The sequence below is a fragment of the Trachemys scripta genome, chromosome 4 (genome assembly GCF_013100865.1).
Source record: "Trachemys scripta elegans isolate TJP31775 chromosome 4, CAS_Tse_1.0, whole genome shotgun sequence".
Lineage (NCBI taxonomy): Eukaryota > Metazoa > Chordata > Testudines > Emydidae > Trachemys > Trachemys scripta.
In genome coordinates this window covers 128691509-128712953 of record NC_048301.1, presented here as the reverse complement: position 1 = coordinate 128712953, position 21445 = coordinate 128691509, and the positions used below count along the sequence as shown (strand labels likewise).

The 21445-nt window shown below is 41.0% G+C and overlaps 1 protein-coding gene across 4 annotated transcripts in view; it reads right to left on the bottom strand.

The window, feature by feature from the left end:
* FKBP5 (FKBP prolyl isomerase 5) overlaps positions 1-20826 on the bottom strand; it is a 50172-nt gene extending 29346 nt beyond the window's left edge. Inside the window, exons 1-2 of one of the 4 annotated variants that reach the window (XM_034767472.1) lie at positions 20745-20805; positions 3434-3581 (exon numbers count right to left, since the gene is read on the bottom strand). The gene's annotated coding sequence lies outside the window, so the exon portion shown is untranslated. Of the gene's footprint in view, positions 1-41; positions 66-3433; positions 3582-20744 lie in introns of those variants that run through there. The other 3 variants (XM_034767468.1, XM_034767469.1, XM_034767470.1) reach the window with 3 other exon arrangements.
* Positions 20827-21445: the final 619 nt, after the last annotated feature.

Sequence of the window (21445 nt, the reverse complement as noted above, 5' to 3'; positions counted from 1 at the left end):
AATGCTGCCTTCCTCCCCCTCGATCTGGTATCTCTTCTCACCACATGTTATTCTTTTTGCCCTATGCCTCTTCCCACTTCCACCTCCTTCATTTGGCTCCTCCACGTTCCTCTGCTTTCCACTGCTCACAGACTACAGGCCTCAGAAAGACGCTAAAGTAAGTTTAAAAGACAAACACACAGCTCAGGTGGGGACAGCAGAGAAGAGACACACAGGGCCCAATGTGCCCGGTAAGCTGGATTTCCTGTTGGAGTGCTAGGCCCATTGCTGCAAACAAGATACACGACATGGCCATTACCTGAAAGAACACACTACTCAGAGTGGGGAGGGGAAGAGAGGGAGGAGAGTTCAAAAATCATGAATCAGGCCCTGCCAAATATAAATAAAAAAATCACCAGGGTTTTTTAACATAATAAGCGTGGGGCTCTTTATTAGCCTTTAGGGTGTATTTGGTCATGTTTTTGTGGTTCTCACTGCAACCAAAAAAAGGGCTAAAATCTTTCCCTTGTTGAAGAAAGAAAGATGAGATTCTCACACATGTGCAGAACCCCATGGGCTGGAGCTTTAAGAAAAACACCAAGTCTCACAAGCCGCATGAGACAATAGTGACAGTGAGTTGGCAACAAGGTCAGAAGGATGGAGGATAGAATTTGTGTAATTACAGACAGCCCTGCAACAACACCATGCTCTTCTGGACTCATTGCGCAACCAGCTGAGGCTTTGACAATAAGGCAATTTTCTCCATCAAGGACACATGTTTTACAATACCCCCTGATGAGAAAGGAATTGCCTGACGTTTTAAAAATATTTCCTGTCCATTTCCTTAAAATCATTATTCTATTTTGGTAGCTGCACTGCTGTGCAATGCGTAATCAAGGAAACACATGACGTAGAACTAAAAAGCAATTGTGTTTAGACATAAAACAGATCTATTAAACTAGTTACAATTGTGAAACTTTCCCACTGCCTTTGGGGTTGAGGCTAATAGAAACCAGTGGGAGAAATCATTCATTCAGGGATTTATAAACAGAAAACGGATTTTTCAAGTTTAAGAAGTAGAGAAATCATTTGGTAAGGATACATCCACCTTTAAAGGGGAACATGACTTTGAACTCATGCTAACAGGGGAAACGGACTAGAGACAGTGTTGTTAAATACATGAGATAAATAAATAGAAAAGTAAAAAGCATGTTGTGTTTAGTTAATTTCCCGTTACCTGTGGGTTTCCCAGGCTGCAACAGAGGGAAAGAAAAATAACAACCTTTAAATGTCCTAAAGCCAGAAACCTCAGCAGACGGACTTAGTGGCAGATATAACTGTGACATTATCTAACTTTTTAAAAAAACGGATTGCATTTTAGATTGACAGTGTTCCTTGAGAGCTCTCTTTTCCAGTGATATTCATCTTTATACTATGTAGTTTTTTTAAATTATAAATATTTTGTGCACTGTAAACTCAAAGAAGCAGTTAGGACAAAGCCACTCCTGTATATCTCATTTTTTGTTTAGTTTTAATTGAGAAGGGTTTTTTTTTCCTTGGGGCATCCACCATAAGGTTTATTCAGTATTTAAGATCTCATCTGTAGCTATGGATATTAATCCAAACAACAACAACAACAAAAAGCTACCAACCAAACCCTACTGCACCCCAAAAAGGGGTACTTACCCAGGCAATAAGCAGGTAGCCTTTTTTTCTCTCCACACAGCTTCTATAAACACTTCTACCGCACTCACATCCAAGGATCCCAAAGTTCTCTACAAATATTACAAAGCCTCAGAACTCCCCAAACCAGCAGTTACATATTGTCCTGTTTTATTGGTGTGGACGATGAGGTACAGAAAGATTTACGAGACTTGCCAAACGTTACACAAGCAAGCCAGCGGCAGAGCCAGGAACAGAAACCCAAAGTCCCAACTTGCAGTTCTGCGCTCTAAACTACTGGACAATTTTTCCATGTGCCCACAAGTTACTGCTGTGTTCTCCCTCAATTCCAACAAGCACCTATCACAACAGAATAAGCACTTCCTTATTGCCTACATAATGCCAATGTTCAGGCAGTTCCCATCACCAAAACCAATTAACCAGGGGCAGAAGAATTTGAAAGGAGATCATTTACTAAATCAATCCCGAATACCAACCTCTACCACCAGGCCAGCCTAATCTCAAGAATGATCAACTGTCTAATGCAGAAACCATGGCCAAAGGACTGCAGCAGTTGCTGACTGTCTGCCGAGAACTAGCTGGTCAATAGATGCTGGCTCTCTTTATTTCCAGTTGCTCAATCACATTAAGAGTCTATTAAAAACACATTCAGTACATCCTTAGTATTACTTTTTTATATAAGCAATTACTGTCATCACCACAGGGATGTTATACAATTGTGAATGGGAGGGGAGGTGGTCTGCGTCACAGCAAGCGAGAAGGAAGGTGGTCACAAGATTCTCTATTAAAATGTGGCCCATGTTATGAGAGATCCTGAGAACCCTTGTCTAGTGAAATTGCCTTTAGCTATAAAAGAGGGTGTGCTTTGGTCAGGGTTATCTGCAATTTATAGCAGCCCTTCCAGAGACACAAACGTAGCCAGTCTAGCTGGCTACGAGCCATGTTTTCCATTAATTTGAAACAAGCAATGGTAGAAAAATCTGCCACTCACTGAGCATTTAACTAAGTCTTCTGGCAGAGAGAAATAGACTCTTGCAAAGAGTCTTGTAAATGGGCTTTGAGATGTCGAAGCCTGACATTTTTCTTTGTGGGACCACGTGCATTCTGGCTAAAAGAAGGGAATTAATTATCTAAGACAATGGAAACTGGCATTTCTGACAGACTCACATCCTAACCAGGTCCTGATCTACCACCACTTTGACTACAGGACTAGGATATTGTTAGGTTTAATGTCAGACTGTCAAAAAGTATTCCTGGAGGGTACTAAAAATTAAAGCCAAGTGGAAAGATAAATTACTTGGCAGTTTCTAGATGGTCTGTACACCTAGATAGAACACAAATGTTATGCTACTTGATGTACCACACATCCTGATATGCCATTAATTTAATGTTGATATGTGGGAGGGGCGGGGGAGACACAACAGGTGCAAAGGAAGGGATAATCAAATTACATCAATGTAGATATCTCCCTCCTGAATAGACACCAATCCACTGAAGTGCATATCCATTAAGCAATCACTTATGCACATGTTTAATTTTAAGCGCATATTTAAGGACCACTGAAGTCATGGGAACTCATGCACATGTTCAAAGTCAAGCACATTCTCAATTTAGATGTCATGTGATACAACGGTGTGTTTCATTCTCTACTCTGTCTAGCGTTTTATTTAATATGGGGCAGTATTGCAGAATTTGATACCCTTAATTCTGAAACACTACCTAAGATAGAGGAACGAAAACATGCGGGAAAAAACCCCACATTCTAACTTACTGTTTTTAAATGGGTGAGACCAATAGTTCTGATTCAGTTTTTAACCTCCAGATTCTATTAATATCTCTCTCTCTCTTGCACTCTTCTCTTCTCCTGCTCCATGGCCCACCAAATCAGCTGATTAACAAATTATTTAGGAAATTGCTTCCTGTGGGGAATACAAAAAGGTGTTAACATTTACTTTGCAAGTGGGCACAAAGCTGCTTAGGAATTCAAGAAAAGTGGATGGGGAGGGGGTTACTTGTTTTTAGCTATTTACCATTGCAAAGATTATCTGACAATTTAACATGGCAGCATAATCTGTAAGGTAGGAGCAACTACAAACAAGTTTAAAAAAAAAAAACAAGAAAAAAATTGAGGTCTTAACATACCCTTCAAGTGTGACTATATAAACCAAGTTAATTGAATATGAAACAGTAAGGATCTGCCTAACTGAAGAAAACAAGAGTTAAAGCTGTCCCTTCCACCCTTGAATCAACACATTGCCCCTGTACTACCATGTATTGAACATTAAGCAGGAACACACAGTAATACCCAGTTCACAATGGGTCTAGTCAAAAAGGACCCAGTACAGACTGCAGTCCTCATATTTAACTCCGCTAAATAATTGTGAATTCTGGAGTTGATCAAAAGCAGAACTTGTTTCTGCATCTTTTATTCTTGCAAATCTGTTGTTTCCCCAAACACAATCCAGCACATTAGTGTGAGCAGTGGAAAACATTGGCTTTCATTTAACATTTTCAACTCCCCAGACTGAGAATGATGGTAATCAACTCACCCAGGCAAATGAAGCATGCCACAATATGCACAGATTACAGGCCTGTGCCTATATGCCTAGAATACAGAATATTTAGTCACCACTATGAAATGCTTTTCTTATCCAGATTTTGAAACAGCCGTATGTACAGAAGTGAATTTCGGCTCTTGTTTTAGAAAAATGTTGTGCAATCATTACAAGCATGATAAAAAGACAATTTTCAGCTGTGAAGCAACTTTCTGGAATGTTCTCTACATCTATGCTCTGTGGTTGCAGACATTTTTTTTTTTAAATTCCTCTGTACTTTGATGATTTTTCAGACTGTCTAAAGCCACTGCCAGACATGTGGCATCACATATGTTGTCATGGAAAAAAATGGCAGTCTATAAAATAGTGGAACCTTCTTAAAGTTGAAGTTGTTTTTCTTCGAACCACCCCTCTGCTACCACCCAAGTGTTTACTATCAAGTGGAATTTTACTACAAGCCATTTGCACTACATAGGTGTTGCTAACATCCAGTGTACAGAAAAGTATGCAAAGCAGAGAACAGGATGCAGCTGTATAATCTACTTTATGAAGACAGACAGGTATTACACATACTAGAATTTCAACAAAACAAGCACTACATCAGTCCTGATTCACACTTCCTAGAAATAAACATGCCAGACTTTCAAGCTCCAAATAGAAACTGGACTTTGTAAATCTCCACTGGATGTTTGTATGAATGAAAAAGAAAGGACTTTGTGTTAAAAGAAAAAAAGGAACAAAATGTCTAGCCATAAAACCATATATAAATCAAAAAAGATTTCACCCTAACACAATTTACTAGTGGAATTGTCTGAAGTAATAATAATCTTCCTCTACAGGAGGGAAACTGCCAATAGACATGACAGGAATTTATGACAGCAAACAGCCAACTGCTATATAAAAATAAATTCATGGGATTCTTAATCCTAAACCATAATTTACTTAAAAAAAGAATAAGCAAACAGAGGGCATAGTTTTAAACCATGAACCTAACCTAAGCTGTTAAGGGGGGGGAGGGGGAATATCATTTGGTAGCCTTTTTAAAAATTTATTTCAGTAGGTAAGGAATCTGTAAACCCCATGTTTATTGTATTATGAGCCATTTTATTTGTAAACCAAGTGAAAGCCACATCTCATGTACACACACACACGCACACACAAAAGAAAAACTATTTTAAAAACAAACAAAACAACACATGGGTATGTAGAAAACCAGCTTCCATTCAAAGCCAGGTTTAAGTTCAGAATTCCATGTGCTAAGAAAGTGTTACAGAACCTAATTCAAATGCTCATCCAAACAGATTGTAATGCTTGCCTTTACAGAATTACAAGAACAACATTGTAAGAATGCAGAGCTCCTGCAGTTTATTTCCCATAGGTTAAAGAAAGAAATTTTGCTACTTCTGTGCAGCATCATTAACCAAGGGACACCATAAACCTTAAAAAAGGGCACAATTCTGTCAAACATTTTCAACTACTACAAGTCACTGAAGATTAATATAACTGAGAAAATAAGAGGAATATCTATATTTTTCTTCTTCTTTGTACTCTTAGCAGCATTTTGTATAGTCATTTTCACTCTTTCCTGTGCCTAGACAATTTTGCTTCCCACAACAAACCATGGCCCCCAGCATGTCCTTCACACAGCAACATAGGAGACAAACACATTTTTTTAAATAAAAAAGTTAGTCTGAGAAACCACAACAATAAAATAAAGTAAACTGATAGAAGGAGTCAGGGCAGGACCTCAAGTTACTTGTAACTTTTTTTTTTTTAATTGACTAGATTTTGAGCTTAGGTCCCTTTAAAACCACAACCATGTCAGTTAGCTGAGTAGCTATAGGTACATACTGTCCATTAAATGGCACTCAAGTGATTAAGCAGCTGTGTGTTGATTAGATAATGAAAACGGAAGGGGGGGGATGCAACAGCTGAAGTTTCCCTTCACAGTTTAATGTGTTTTTGCCTGCTTTTGATTGAGAAAGTGGATTTTTTTCTGTTTTGTTTTTAAAGAAAATTGACTGACCAAAAGTTGACATACACCAGGACAGAGGGAAAGAAGTGATTATTTCCCTGGTGACAGGCTTTTTTAAGATGCCTGTAATACAGTCCCTACAGTTACATTCTCTGCAGAGTGAAGTCAGAGATAAACGGTCTTTGATTCAGTAACCAACTGCAATTTGGATTTGAGAAAATATAACCTTCTTAAACCTGACACTGGCTCTCTGTCTTCCAAATCAAATTATGCAGCTGCAGGGTTTCAGATCTGTATTGGAACAACAACAACAAAAATGAAATAAATAGAATAATTTGCACTCTGCTTGGTTGCCGTTAAGCAACAGATTTCTCCACTAGCCTGGCTGTGCAAATCTGATAAAAAAAAAAAAAATCTTTAGTACTGTATTACTTCATTAGTCATTTATTTTGAGACCTGACTCAGTTCCCAAGAAAGCACATAGTGTTCTTCCTGAAACCACTTCAGAATTAGAGACACGAAGCAGCTCCAAATAAACTTCAATTCAATCAGACATGCATCTGCCCAAATGTTACATTTGGGCCTCTATAGAAAAAAGTTCTCTCTCTCTCTTTTTTTTTTTTTTTTTTTTTTTTTTTAAAATTACAGTCATACTATTTTTGGGACTCCATTTTTCTCTATGTACCTTTAAGTGTTTGTATCTCTAATTCAGATAAACAAAATTTCATTAAAAACAAGGTAATATGTCAGGTATGTCCTTTAAGATGTGCCAGAATTTGAATTCAAAGATTCACAACTTTGTACAGTAATTTTCAGAATAGCTTTCAGCTTATCTAACATTCAGATTTTTTCTTCTTTAAGAAAGGGGGAAAGCTATGAATTTCAAATTAACACTAGTTTAATCAAATTTGTCTGGGTATACTTATCTTCTAGTGTGTGCATTATGCTAGAAGCCAGCAATGTACCACACAAAGTCATACCAAAATAGTGCCTTTTTAATGAAAGTTGCAATGTACATTGTGCATTTGGTTCAACAATGTGAATTATGAGTCACTGGGCTAAAATGAACCCAACGTACTTCTAGATTATCATCAGTTAGCTTATAGTTAAGGCTGGCTGTTTCTCAAGGGGAGTCACAGAAATCAGGACTACATATATTTTTCAGGGGCCCCTGTGCAGTCTCCAATTTATTCCCTCCCAGTAAGGGGAACAGTGAAGGCTCACTCCCTTGCCTGGGAAGTTACAGCTGCCATCAGAGAGTCAAACACCTGGGTGACCCAGAAGCTTTCAACCCTATAACTTGTTGGTTTTTCAGGTGCCTACTAAAGATATGCACAAATGGCAAAAAGCATTTTTAAATGCCCATTTTTAAAGCTTCCCACTACCAACAAGTATTGGGATCTATCTCTTCTAGCAATCAGTCTCCTGGTTGATGTTTTCTTAATTTAGATTGTTAGCTTGTAAAATACAGAGGACACAGAGCCTCCTTTTGGGGAAACTTATCCAATTGTTTAGATTACATACAATGCAACCACATAGTACAGTGGATGGGCACCTTATAAAAGAGTGTATAACAGCCAGAGGAATCCCAACAATGCTCACGGTGTATTAGAGCAGTTCTTCAGCCAAAGCTCCCTTTCATTTATGTTTAGAAGTCTCAGCCACCACCTTGCCTGCAACCTTATCTGAACTTGTAATTACAGCACCATCTACAGGCAGCCATTGGCATAGTTAGATTCATGGTTTCATTTCTAATCCAAGTACAATTAAACTAATTAGGGAACACTAAAAAGAGTATTTCAAAGACACTAGTGCCAGGATCAACTAAACAGTACCATTACCATAAGAAAATAGAAGACAGAAAGGGATACTCATCCTCCCATGTACAATAATAATTGAATAAGCGCATTATGGATTTGCCTTCCTCTTAAGTACCAAGCATCGCGTACTGCCAGAAGCAAAGTATCAATCATCTTAGAAACCTAGTGTGGCAAATCTTATGTTCCTATTGTGCTTTACAGTTTTCCCAAGAAGCAAGGATAATTGGAAGTCCAGCATTAGCCAGGGCTGCAGGGTTGGGGAAGACCTTAAATACATGCTACACTTCATTGAGAAATACCCACTTCCCTGGCAGTGTTTTCCATCCTGCACGGCACACCATATTGTGTGACTAATTACAGCATACAAAACGGCTTCAGCACAGACTGTTTCAGCACAGCTGCGAAGACTTCACCAAGGACCCATGCTCTAGCACTGGAATTTCCCCTTTCCTGTAGATCCACTTTCAGACTACAAGACTATGTGTCAAGAGGCTAGCGTAATCATAGCATACGGTACCTGACAACTGTATTTAACTATCTATTGCCAACCCTGTCTGTTCCCAAATTGGCAGGAAGTACAACTTCTGAAGAGACCAACTCAGTGCAGCAGAAGAGCTACCTAACAAGCAGTGCTGAAAGGTTCCTGACAGTTTAAAAATAAAGAGAGAGCGCAGAAGCACAGTACATGTTGTGCAGCTACTATGAGGAGCATGTGTCCTAGCCACAGATGCTAATCATTCTGCCCACCTAATATTCTTGTAACTTTCTAGTGGTTTTAGTTAGAATCCAAGTCACAACCAGTTTTTAGAATATGTTGAATAAAAAGCCACCCTCACATTTAAGCAGTAGGAGAAAGTGAACAATATGGCTCAATATTCTGCTGCTCTAAGAGTACCCACCATACTGTTGCCAACAGACAGCAGAACTGGTGAAGTCTGCCTGCATCCCTAAGAAGGATGGACTAAAGACAGTACTAGCCAACAGCAGTGACATTTTATAGGAGTTTTATGGAGGTGCAGTTCAAAGTACAGTACAAGCCTAAAAGAATAATTTGCCTACTTATTCAGGTGTTGTTTAGAAAGCCACTTGTGCCAATAACAAAAAATGCACAAACAAATTCTGTCTTAAAGTGGATCGTTGATTTTAATTTTTCAAAATTGCTTAAAAATAAAGGACTAGCATGGGCAAAGTTCCTTTTGACTCAGCCCACTGTATCCACATGTTACAAGGATCCCAATTAACAGGCATATTCTTACATAACATTCAGCATGCGCATACCCAGCCTAGACATAACATCTTGGCTCAAAGAAGGAAGGTCACCTTTAATTTTAAAAACTATAAGTCTAATGCTAGATTCTTAATGTTATTTCATAATGTCTGTTCCTTTAAGGGAGAGATTTAAATTTTTTTATTAAAGTGAATGTTTAAAATTAAATATACACAAGTTAAGAGGGAAGGTACTGTATATCTGGGGTCAGGCTTGGGTTATGAGGGATTACAGGTATCGGTTGCAAGGGTGAAGAAATACATACATATCACATAACTGGCATAGACCCAGATTGGGGTGCAAGAGTTTTTAAAGTGTCAGTGGATAAGTGGGCTTGGGTAGCCACACAAGAATGAATAAGGAGTCCAAGTCAGTATCAGTGTAGCGGATAAGTACATGGGTGGGGTATTACACAAGACAAAACTCCAGAGACATCCATGGTCAATCTTTCCTCCAAAAAAGAGAGAGAATTTTATAGCTTCCATCAATGAGATGGAATTTAAAATCACCTGTGATACCTCCTGATTCCCATTTTGTATTTCCATCAGTATGGAAAGGTTACAGAAGACACCCCACACACATGCAATACAATATGCTATTTCCTGAACCTCCAGTTTTCAGTTTCTTGCTTCCTGAGTGGGTGAGAGCCTGGTGAGGATGCTCCCATAAAATATATAAACATGTACACCACACCTGTTATTCCTGCCATTGGCAACTGTGGAGGTAATTATGAACCCAGCATTACACTATGGCATCATGCTTAGCGAACACTACCTAAATATAAATACATAATAATAGGGAGTGTGATTTCAAAGGTTTTCACAAGTTAGGAATAATAACATTATAACAGACAGCCCCATCAGATTACAGAAGATCATCCTTAAAAAGGTGTGAAAATATTTCAGATATCTGACCACCCACTGCTTGCTATTCTATTGCTGCAATCTATTTTTACCACCTATTATGGTGAGTCTTCCTTGGTCACTTTTTCTTAAGAATAACTCTAGCTTATTTCAATGTCCACAATCAAAACACGGCCTCGAATGGAGCAGTTATTAGCAAAGTGTTAGTGCAGAATATGAACACGCATGCACATTTCTGGACTCCAGAAAGAAAGCCAAACCTCATTTACCAGAGGAACAATGCATATCTCCAGTGCCTAACCTGGGTGAGATTTTCCAAAGCACTCAGCATTGACCTAACACTGCTCCCTCTGAAATCCAGAATAAAGATTCCCAATGGGATTAATTAAGCCAACCCTGAGCACTAGTGAAAAGCCACTCGATGTGTGGAGATTTCATATTTATGTATTATAATCATCCCCCAACTTTATTCCCTTTTGTTTGCAAATTCCGTGTCCATTTAGTTTTTCCTCCGGAATGAGTGTTTTCAGTTAGTTTTAAATTAAATATAAAAAGGTACTTTAAAAAAAATTGCTCAGTACCAGCAGTCTAGCATTCAGGAGCGACACTACAGCAAGCCAGAGTACTGCTAAGTGGGGAATACGGACTCTATTCTGTTTCAGATGGCCAAGAAGTTACTGTATAAACAGGAAGAACCAAAATATTCGAAATGATGACTACCTAGACATTCTTTTAATACACACATTCCAGCAAAACATCTAATATACTTTGCATATGTTTAGATGTACAATTATAAAATGTATGTTATGAAAGGGTACATTTGCTTGGGTGGCAACTATTCTGGCTGTGGTGGTTTCCCTGTGTAACAACCACAGATTGGTATTTGTTAACCAATTTACCAACCTCAAACTCACTCTACCTGGGAAAGGGCAAGGACATGGAGAGCCAGCAGAAATCTCAGGGGTCAAAGCAAGCAGTTCAGCAGAGAATTAGAGTGAAAATGAGCACAGGCCATCTGGGATGAGTATTTTAGGATGGTCATGAATTTAATTAACATTAGCACAGAGCAGCAACACTTAAAATGAGAAATCCACAACGATAAGGAATCTCTTCAGGGCTGCTTCAAAAGGGAGGATGAGTTTTGAAAACCCAGTGTTTGAGTTTGAAAAGGAGAGAAAAAATAGCAAGACTCCATCTGGAGGAACTCTGTTGCTGCTTGACAGGCCACGGCCAGGCCCAGAGAATACACTCTACAGATTCCATAAGGTAAGGAGAGCACAAGGATAGGAAAGAGTTTAGCCCAGGGATATAACGGGACACTACAAGAAAGCTAAGTATCAGAGGGGTAGCCGTGTTAGTCTGAATCTGTAAAAAACAACAGAGGGTCCTGTGGCACCTTTGAGACTAACAGAAGTACTGGGAGCATAAGCTTTTGTGGGTAAGAACCTCACTTCTTCAGATGCAAGTAAGACTTACTTATGCTCCACGAAAGCTTATGCTCCCAGTACTTCTGTTAGTCTCAAAGGTGCCACAGGACCCTCTGTTGCTTTTTACAAGAAAGCTAATGATCACTAAACCCCCAATCTGCAAAGACTTACACATGTGCTTAACTTTAGGCACTGAGGTTAAGTATCCGCTTTAGTACTTGCGGAATCGTGGGCCTCACAAGTGGTTTGATCTGTGATTTAGGGAATCCTAGCTCCCTATATGCTGGTTATATTAGAAATCCTACACTCAGCTACTATAATACTGTGCACATATACTGCACCTTTAATCAAAGGATCATACGGTGATTTACAAACAATATGCATAAGAGATAACTGAAAAGCAAATAATACCCATTTCCCAGATGGGCAAATGGAGGCACACAGAAATTAAGTGATAAAAAGTTTAGTGACAGACCCATCAAACCTACAAGCCCGGACTCCTCAGGCCTCTGCTCTAGCCACTACACTAGAGATCAGTGGTCTAGCTGAGGTGGCTTATAAGCGTAAATTAATCTTATCCTACAATCATGAGGGAGATATGTAAGTGGTAAGTGACTGGCTGAGATGCGGACACAACTGAATGTTTTAAAGTGTTTCCAAACAACGCAGGTTGGTATAAACTGGAAGGCTGGATCCACAGTAGTTCCCTGTAAGTCAGAAGAGTCTGTACTGTTTAGTGGTGAACTTAGGGCTCTAGAAAGACTGCAGGTGTAACCACAAGGAGGAGAAGTAACTACCAATTAACCCAATGTTTTTCCATCACAGCAAACTGTAGCACCACTGTTAAGCACTCTGACAGGAGCCACCAGGCATTATGGTGGGGCAGCCCAAGTAATAGCTGTACACCTGAGACTACTTTAAGCCCTGTGTACATAAATGGTTTAGTGTTGATACTGAATCCTATGCACCAGGGTGAACAATAATTCCTGTATATACTGAAATACAAGATTGTTGCAGGGCCAAGTCATGCTTCCTTTGGGAGGGCCCGGAAATGCCATGAGTGTCAGTTCAGTTTTCTCCAAATCAGACACGGGACTTGGGGAGGGTGGGTAACGCAGCTTGGCTCCAATAAGCTATGGATGTTCCAAAAGCCACAGAATTATCTCCACAGATCCTGGTAGCATCTTTAGAAGGATGGTATGTTCGCTGTGTCAACATTACTGACTCTCCATCAGCAGCATGGTTCCTTCATGATGACTCTTTTCCTGCCTACATCTGGGCCTCCCCCATCTTCCTAGAAGAGTCAGGGGCTGACAGCAGAGGACATTTTATACATATCTCAAGCTGAGAAAGCATTAGCATTATCTGAAGTGGGGAGATCTCTGCAGGGAGGTGACATTCTCCCCAAGCAAGCCCTCCCCTCCACTCACATGGAGATTGCAGAAGCTGCCCCTCCCCCAGGCTCAGGAGGTGGAGGGATGAGATTTTCAACCAAATTTGGTCAAGAAGAGCAGGTTTTGTACTAATTTCATTCCTCCATGGTAGGAAGTCCGGAGGGGATAATCTCACCACTGATCTCCACACAACACAAGGTGATTTTTATATTTACGCACCCAATCAAGTATACAGCAAAACCTCTCTCAGGTGTCTTTGAAAAGTAACATACTGCAAATTTAGAGTCTAACTGGAAAAAAGGGTATTTTCAGCTCTCTCTACTGCCAGCATTATGGGAGGACTCCAATACCACAGGTGATGCTCAGGGACCTGAGTGTGCTCATGGACATGCACGTTCCATCGTTGGATGGGCGAGGATGTTTTAAACGTAAAAACATCTCTTTTTGAAACAGCAACTAGTTCAAAGAGTCAAGGCAATAATCATTTCCTCTGGGTCCGGAGTGGCAACCCACATACCAGAAATCTTATCAATCGTATCAGAGAAGAGGTGGCATCGGCTATAGTTTTCACTATTGTCCTCAACTTCACTCAGAGTATTCCTTTTAATGAAACTAGTTTATACAAGCAAAAATGGAATACAAGAAGAGCAGTTATAAAAACACTTCTCAGGCAGTTGAAGATGCTTTAATTCTGGCCTCTTAACAAGAGAGTTAAGCAGAGGGCCTGCATCATTCCAAGTCTGGATGGCCAAAAAAAAAATTATTTTGATTGCAATTGCTGTTTAGACAAAAACCTTGTTACTCATATGACAGACCAGACAAACTGCAATTAGTGCTTCAAGCTTTATAGAACCCCTCACCATTATTCTATGTCCCAGTAACCTAGAGAAAATAAATTACAGCTTTTTTCCTGCTAGTTTTTCCTGTTTCCCATTGATTTGAATGGGATCAAAGCAGGCATCTGCAGTTTAAAGCTGTTGTAGCTCCCCCAAGTGGCGGTCAGAGCTGCTCAAAACCCCGAAGGGTGAAGCTACCTCTCGACGCCTTATTTTCAAAACAGACCAAACTGTTTTAAAAAGTCGTTTTTGCAAAGCTTTCCTCTGTGTCGGTGTTGCTGTACACCAGCTCTTCATGACATTCACTCATTCAATAAGTTTCAAACAATAATACATAACCTGCCCACTTGTGAGGCTGGGCCATCGTCACTTGATTACTCTATAGAGTTGAAATACAAGTACTACAGTATTTTATACCACCTTGCACAATCCCAGTCAGAGCCTCTGGGAGCTATTATTTTATTATTTGTGTTCTAATCAAATGTCTGAACGTTATCCTTTTGGGGAAAAAACAAGTGAACTTTTAAATAAGGGACATTCCGTAATTCTGGATTAATAATAATTGTATAATCTTACTGCCAGTAAATTGTTCTTGATTAATGTGATTTTAAGTAGTCCCTGCACTTTTTTGGACGCAGTGTCTGAAAAACAATTTCAATCACTGACTGAGGGCCCAACGGTGCAGGGGATTAGAGATTTATACATAGAATTCTGTAACTACTGGGGATACTTTCAAAACATGTTTATGTGGCGTTTGTCATGACAACAACCACATTTACACACAATATCAATATATCAAAAATAGTCCGTATGTTTTAGATGTAAATTCTTCAGAGCAGGGACTGTTATTTCCCTAAAGCACTAACCGTTTATAAAACAATATAACTACAGACATTTTTCCATGTCACAATACATTTTTTAAATCAATTATTTATTTTTTTGCGGGGGAGAGGAGGTACAATATCAGACACAAAATGAAGGGCGAGATTTAAAAAAAATAAGTTAAAAGATGCATAGATTAGTTAGGTGCCCGGATTACAGTATTTCAGCACGAGTTGGGCACCTAACTACTTCTAGCCAACATTGAATAACACTTGGGGTGAGTTTGCCAATTAAATAAATTAATGTAGCAACAGCCCCGGAACTTTTTATTCTCCCTAATTTTACACAGCTAAGTGTACAACAACACTTAGAGAAATTCTGAAACTTTATAGAAGTATTAAAGGAGACTCCCCTTTAGGAACCTGAAACATCACTGCAGGGGGAAGGACCAGACCACCTACAAGATTTCTCTCAATCTTAATAGCGAATACCATGAACTAATCCCCAGGGCAAATGCTCTTTCCTAGACTGACTCACACACAAGACTTAAGCAACCCTTGTCATTAAAGCCTACTTTGTTATGTAGTAACACATTGATATTCATGAATAATACAGTTCGATTTGTGACTGCTTCCATTAATCTCTTTTCAGGGGTTTATTATTTAACTGTTTGAGCTTAAATTTAGGATAAAAGTTCTTTCTTGGGGGCATATTTTTACTATCATACCTCACAACATATGAAAAAGATTTTTAAAAGATGTTCATAACAACTCAGAAATGCTCTCCATATAAATACAGATTTAGTAAGCTAGAACATTTAATAGTCTAGTAACTGCATTATAGATAGTTGATATTAAATAAAGCTGCTATTACTTAATTCAAAGGATGTTAACACATGGGGTCCCACAATTGCCTAACAGACAGAACTGTCCTGAATTCAAATGGATACACTAGGTATCCCAAGTCTTTGGAGAAAGTCCGAGGACTACAGCAGTTTCTTCCTGTCACCTCTCAAATCTATCTTCTTCCCTTCCACACAACTTTCCTTTTCCCTGAAGGACACACTTTACTTGCCCATCCCAGTCTTCACATCTCTCCTTAAAAACATCCTTCCCTGACCTGCTCCTCTGTGCCTCTCTCTCCTTCTGTTGTGTGGACTTGTCTTAGATTGAGCTAGCATGTTGTTTAGACTTTGGCCTTCTCCACTGAGGGTGCTGTGCCTTCCATCACTAACAACCCACTCCTAGCCAAGTTAAAAGGATTCTTCTCCCTTTTTATCATGTCTATACTGCAATCAAGGACGATTGTAGCTCATGTAGACATGCCCACCCAGAACCCTGGGTAACACCTGCCTTCTTATCACTGAAAACTTTATCCTTTCTCTTTCCCATACTCACAACTTTTAGGTCATCTGTGATTCTTCTTCCTATGTTTGCAGTCTCTCACTCAAATTGTTACTTATTCCAGTAACATCTCACAAAAAGTCCACTCTTCCCTCACTAGTCCCACTAATCAGTAAGGTGTGGACAAGGGTTTTCATCTCTTGCCTCATTTACTGTAACTTTCCACTTTCCAGCCTTTTCAAAAAGCTCATGCTGAAGTCATCTTCCTTGGTCATGCTCTGATTAAGTTACCCTTCTCCTAAAATCCCATCCTTCCTTCCACTTATCAAAGCCAAGCTTGTTTTCCTCAGCTTAAGGTCCCTATATAGACTCAGCCCCAATGGCATCGGATCTAATCTCCTCCTACACCACCCATGTCTTCCATCCCCACCCCCTTCCTACATTCCTCCCAGTTCTCCTGCCTTGCTGCTTCCCTCGTCTGTCTTATTATCAATTTTACTCCCTCTCTTACACTCTCCATTGGCTTTAGAAAAATCTGCCAGCCCCACCCTTTATTTCTCTGAATCCCTCCTCCCCAAGAATCCTCTTTCTCTTCACCAACTAGCCTCCCATATTCTCCTTCCCACATTTTTATCTCTGTGTAGTCTTGCATTTGTCTCATCCACATTAGGATACAAGTTCTTCAGGATAAGGATTATGCCTTGCTTTGTAAAGCTGAGTGTAAAATTTACATCACTGTGCAGACTACAGCAATGGAAGGGGTTTTTCACATCACTGTAGAAACTCCACCTCCCTGAGCAATGGTAGAATGCTTCTATGGATCTAGCGGAGCGCCACAGCCATGTCGACCTAAATTTTAAGTAAAAACAACGAGGAGTCCTTGTGGCATCTGAGACTAACAAATTTATTTGGGCATAAGCTTGTGTAGCCCAGGCCTTAGTAAGAGTTAGAAATGGAATACACCTACAAGTTATTTTGTCCCTTCCATGCCTAATTAGGCCTTTTCTCTTTAGTACAACATCCTTTAGTGTTTTGTCCAACCCAGTTTGAAATACTTTGTAAGTACAGATAAATTTATTAGAGGATCTCAAAACAGTGCATAGCCAAATGGGTATTATTCCTGTTTCATGGATGGGGAAACCAGAGATAAGGAGTTGAAGTGATTTCCCTAATGGGACAAAAATGTAGTGACAGAGGCAGGTACAAAACCCTACTCTGTCTCTCAAGTCCCCTGCTCTAACCACTAAGCACATTTACCTCCTAGATTCAGCCAGTGGGGCTTCAACCCCCTTGGAAGATTACTGCACAGTAATTGATCCTACTGTTTGACATTTTTTCTGCTATTTAACCTAAATGCCACAAACATTTTTTTTAAAGTAACTGTAATACCAAGACATGCCTGTGCCTAAATTAAGAGTGTGATCTTACTGCAACACTTTGTCCTTCCACTCCCCTTCATCCTCCTACTCCCTAAATATTTGTTGCCCTCATTCATGACTTTGCATCTAATATTACATCATACAATCGTCAGGGCAGGGACTACATCTTTGTTCTGAAAAAAAAAAAAAAATACCCCACAGCACTGCAAACAAATTGTTCTTTTCTCAGTTTCATCCCACTTCTTGATACTATGCTTTGGATCTCAGCAAACATTTCCTTTGCCTCCTTGGTTTTTATACCCCTCAAATACTTGCTGTAATTCAAGAGCCTGTAAGGTATATTACAACATTTAAAATTGAATATAAATAGAATTCAAAAAGATTAAAAGCCAGAACATTCAGGACTCAAAGTAGAATTTGTAGATTGAGAGCAGCATCCTTGCCCTCCTTCATTTTCCACTTAGGAATACCTTATTTTGACCCAACTGTATCTTTATGAAGTTTGCCAAAAGGAGCCAGCCTTGTTTCTCCCTGGGCCAAAAAACTTTTCTTTGGTTCCTAGTCCATTATGATATTTATGGGGCAGTGTTCACACATGGTTCCAGGTAACCCTCCCTCTAATACAACTTGATTAATCAATGAGGATGGGGTAAATAGTGTTTTCAATCCTGTTTATAATACTGGTTTCTAACATAGATTCAGCACCATCCACAATGACTAAGAAGTGTTTGAAATCAAGTTTAAGCATCTTTCCCAGCCCCTTGTAGAGAAAGTTTTGGTTTAAATGATCTGTCCTAAAAAAAAAGTTGATATTTGAGGAAGCAATATTTAAATGGAATCAATTCACTCTTCTGATGAAAAGAGACTCCCCAAACTGGCACCTTAAGGGCACTGTCTACACCGGGGTCAGCAACCTTTCAGAAGTGGTGTGCCGAGACTTCATTTATTCAATCTAATTTAAGGTTTTGCCTGCCAGTAATACATTCTAACGTTTTTAGAAGGTCTCTTTCTATAAGTCTATAATATAGAACTAAACTATTGTATGTAAAGTAAATAAGGTTTTTAAAATGTTTAAGAAGCTTCATTTAAAATTAAATTAAAATGCAGAGCCCCCCAGAGCGGTGGCCAGGACCCAAGCAGTGTGAGTGCCACTGAAAATCAGCTCGTGTGCTGCCTTTGGCACGCGTGCCATAGGTTGCCTACCCCTAGTATACACTGTGGAACTGAGCATAGCAAAGCGCTGTTTGTTTAAGATAGTCAATATCACGCACAGACAGGATCAATTAAATGGTGCATCAAAGAAGGAACCTTGAATATAGCACTGGAACTTTGAACCGGAATTAACCATCTGGAGACATTACATATTATTTCTGAATTTACCCTTCAAGGGCTCTTACAGCTCTTCAGATAAATAATATTCCTTTGTGGCACTGATATGCACTTAGCAGCAGGAAAATAGCAACTTCACAAGAGCTATTTGGGCTATCGAATGAGAGAAAAAGCGAGGGCAAGAGCCTTCAATCACGTTTGTTTTGGGTTATACATGATAATTGCGCTGAGATATATTTTATATGTTTACTTTTACAATCCATGGGACATTTTTAGCTAGGTGTCATATCACAGAAACCTCATTTTGTGACAACACTGTGCTTTCACAACTGGATTAAAAAACATCCTCCCCTAGTGCACCATTATCATGGCTGCAGACCATGCTCCGATTCATTGAAGAGCACTGCTATAGGAAGTTGCAAAACAGTATTTCAGCAAAGGATACAGGGTTGCCTATAGTGAAAGTAGACCACTTCTCAATCAGTTGATCTAAAATCGTTTGACATTTCAGTCTGAAAACAGGTGAAATCTCAGATATGGGACAAAGAAGATTAATCTAGATATAAACTTTTTAAATGACTGGAATAAACAGGGTGGATGCAGAGTCAATTTAACTTAAAATTTCCAGATCAAAATGATATTTAAATATCACAGTTGTAACACAATTAGACAAAAGTTAGAAGATTCAAAGCAAAGACTCTTAACTCACTTTTTTGTGTGAGAGTGAGATTAAAACAGATTCTGCATCTACTTTGATTTGGCTGGAGGCACCCACAGGGTAGATTTGATATGAATATACTGTGAAAATTGAAACACATTTCCCCCTCGCCCTCAATCATCTGCTCAAGGTTTGATTTAATCCGGTCCTTTCACCTGGCTCTTTCAGAATTTAACAGCACCAGCAGACTCTGCCTACTCGCCAAGAGTACAAGGGGCACATCACAACGGTTTAAGCAGATTTATTTATTACTTTTTTTGTTGGGGGGGGGAAACGGAATGTAACCCCAGCCAGCAGATCCTAAAGCAAAAAAATAAAAATAAAAAATAAACACCTAGCACAAACTACGGACACTGCCTTCCCTATCCTTGCATAACTGCATTTATAGAGATAACAGTGTTTTGTAAAAACAATTTGAAATCCTTGGTTAGAAGCCAGAGCATAAGGTAGAGCTACCTCCCAAGGTTAAGGACCACAACAGTTACACAGATACTCCACTCTCACACACCTTCCATACACAGGAGGCTCCTCCTGTGGCACTTACCCGGGGTTCTTTAGCCTCAGCACAAATAACCCACCCGTTCTCCAGGTTCTTCCTGATCCCACATCCCACCACGTTCCCTCGCCCCCTTTCCGCCAGGCTTCCTCAATTACCTTCCTCCAATGTTACTATTACCACCTGGTTCTTACATAGAGCTTTCAATAAATATACAGTGCAATATGGACAGCATTTCCGTTTGCAGCTCTTTATGACCTCCTAGACCAGGGTCTCTATATTGCTGGCTATTAGTGGGGGCAGGGAAATTATATCCCCCCTCACTCTCCTCTCGGCAGAAATATTGAAATTGACACGGTCTCATTGTATAAACTTTCCCTGTTGCAGGGGGTGTAATTCATCCTCCCTCTCCCGCCCCCAAAACACCCACACTCCCCAAAATGTTCCTTTGGGGGAATGTAATTCTTCTCCCCTTTAACATACATCCATGCAGAAGTCATACAAGGTGAGGGGGGCGCTCTGCGAGTGTAAGGGGTAAGAAGAAGGAGGGTTTGGGGGACACAGGAAGGGAGAAGCAGGGGGCTGTTTTGGGGGAAGGGAGAAACCTGGGGTCCAGTGGGGGGGGGGGGGGGGGGCCTGTACCCAAAGTTGCCGGGGAAGCGGCCCTTGGGGGGGGGGCTGCCTCTGGCTGGGGGGGCGGCCCGTAGGGGGTGGGGGGCTGCCTCTGACTACCGGGGGCTGCCCGTAGGGAGTGAAGGGCTACACAATCCCTCTCGCGGGGGCTGCCCCTAAGGCGGGGGGGAAATCGCCCCCCGCTTTAAGCCGCGGTCCCGACACCCACCCCGGGGGCGCCGGTACCTGCTGCGCCGCCGCCGCCTCCTCTCGCTCCAGCCACCGCCGCGCTGCCGGGCTAGGACTGACACCAAGCGCCCGGCCAGAGCCGGCCCCGAGACCCCCGCCTGCCCCCGCTAGGCCCCGCCCCTCAGAGCGCCTATTGGCCGCCGAGCCTGCCCGTCTATGTCAAGGGCACCCGAGGCGCTTCTTCATTGGCTATCGCTCCTCCCGTATGTAAATAAGGCGGCTTCTTCCCAGCTCCCTTACCGAGAGCAGCCCGCAGCCTTGAGCTCTCTTTGCAAGAGAGTGGCAGAGCCGGAGTCGGACAAACTGAGTGCAACCCCCCAAATCCTCACCGCAACCCACCGCAGCCCCCGTGCAACCCCCCAAATCCTCGGTGCAACCGCCCGGAGCCCCCGGGCAACCCCTAACATCCTCAGTGCAACCGCCCGCAGCCTCCGTGCAACCCCCCAAATGCTCAGTGCAACCGCCCGCAGCCCCGCAAATGCTCAGTGCAACCGCCCGCAGCCCCGCAAATCCTCACCCCAACCCACCCCCCACCGCAGCCCCCGTGCAACCCGCCAAATCCTTACTGCAACCGCCCGCAGCCCCCGTGCAATCCCCCCAAGCCGTCAGTGCAACCCCCAAGACCTCGTGCAACTCCCAAACTGTCAGTGCAAGTGCAACCCCGCCCCCCAGACCCGGTGCCTTCCCCCGAACAGTCA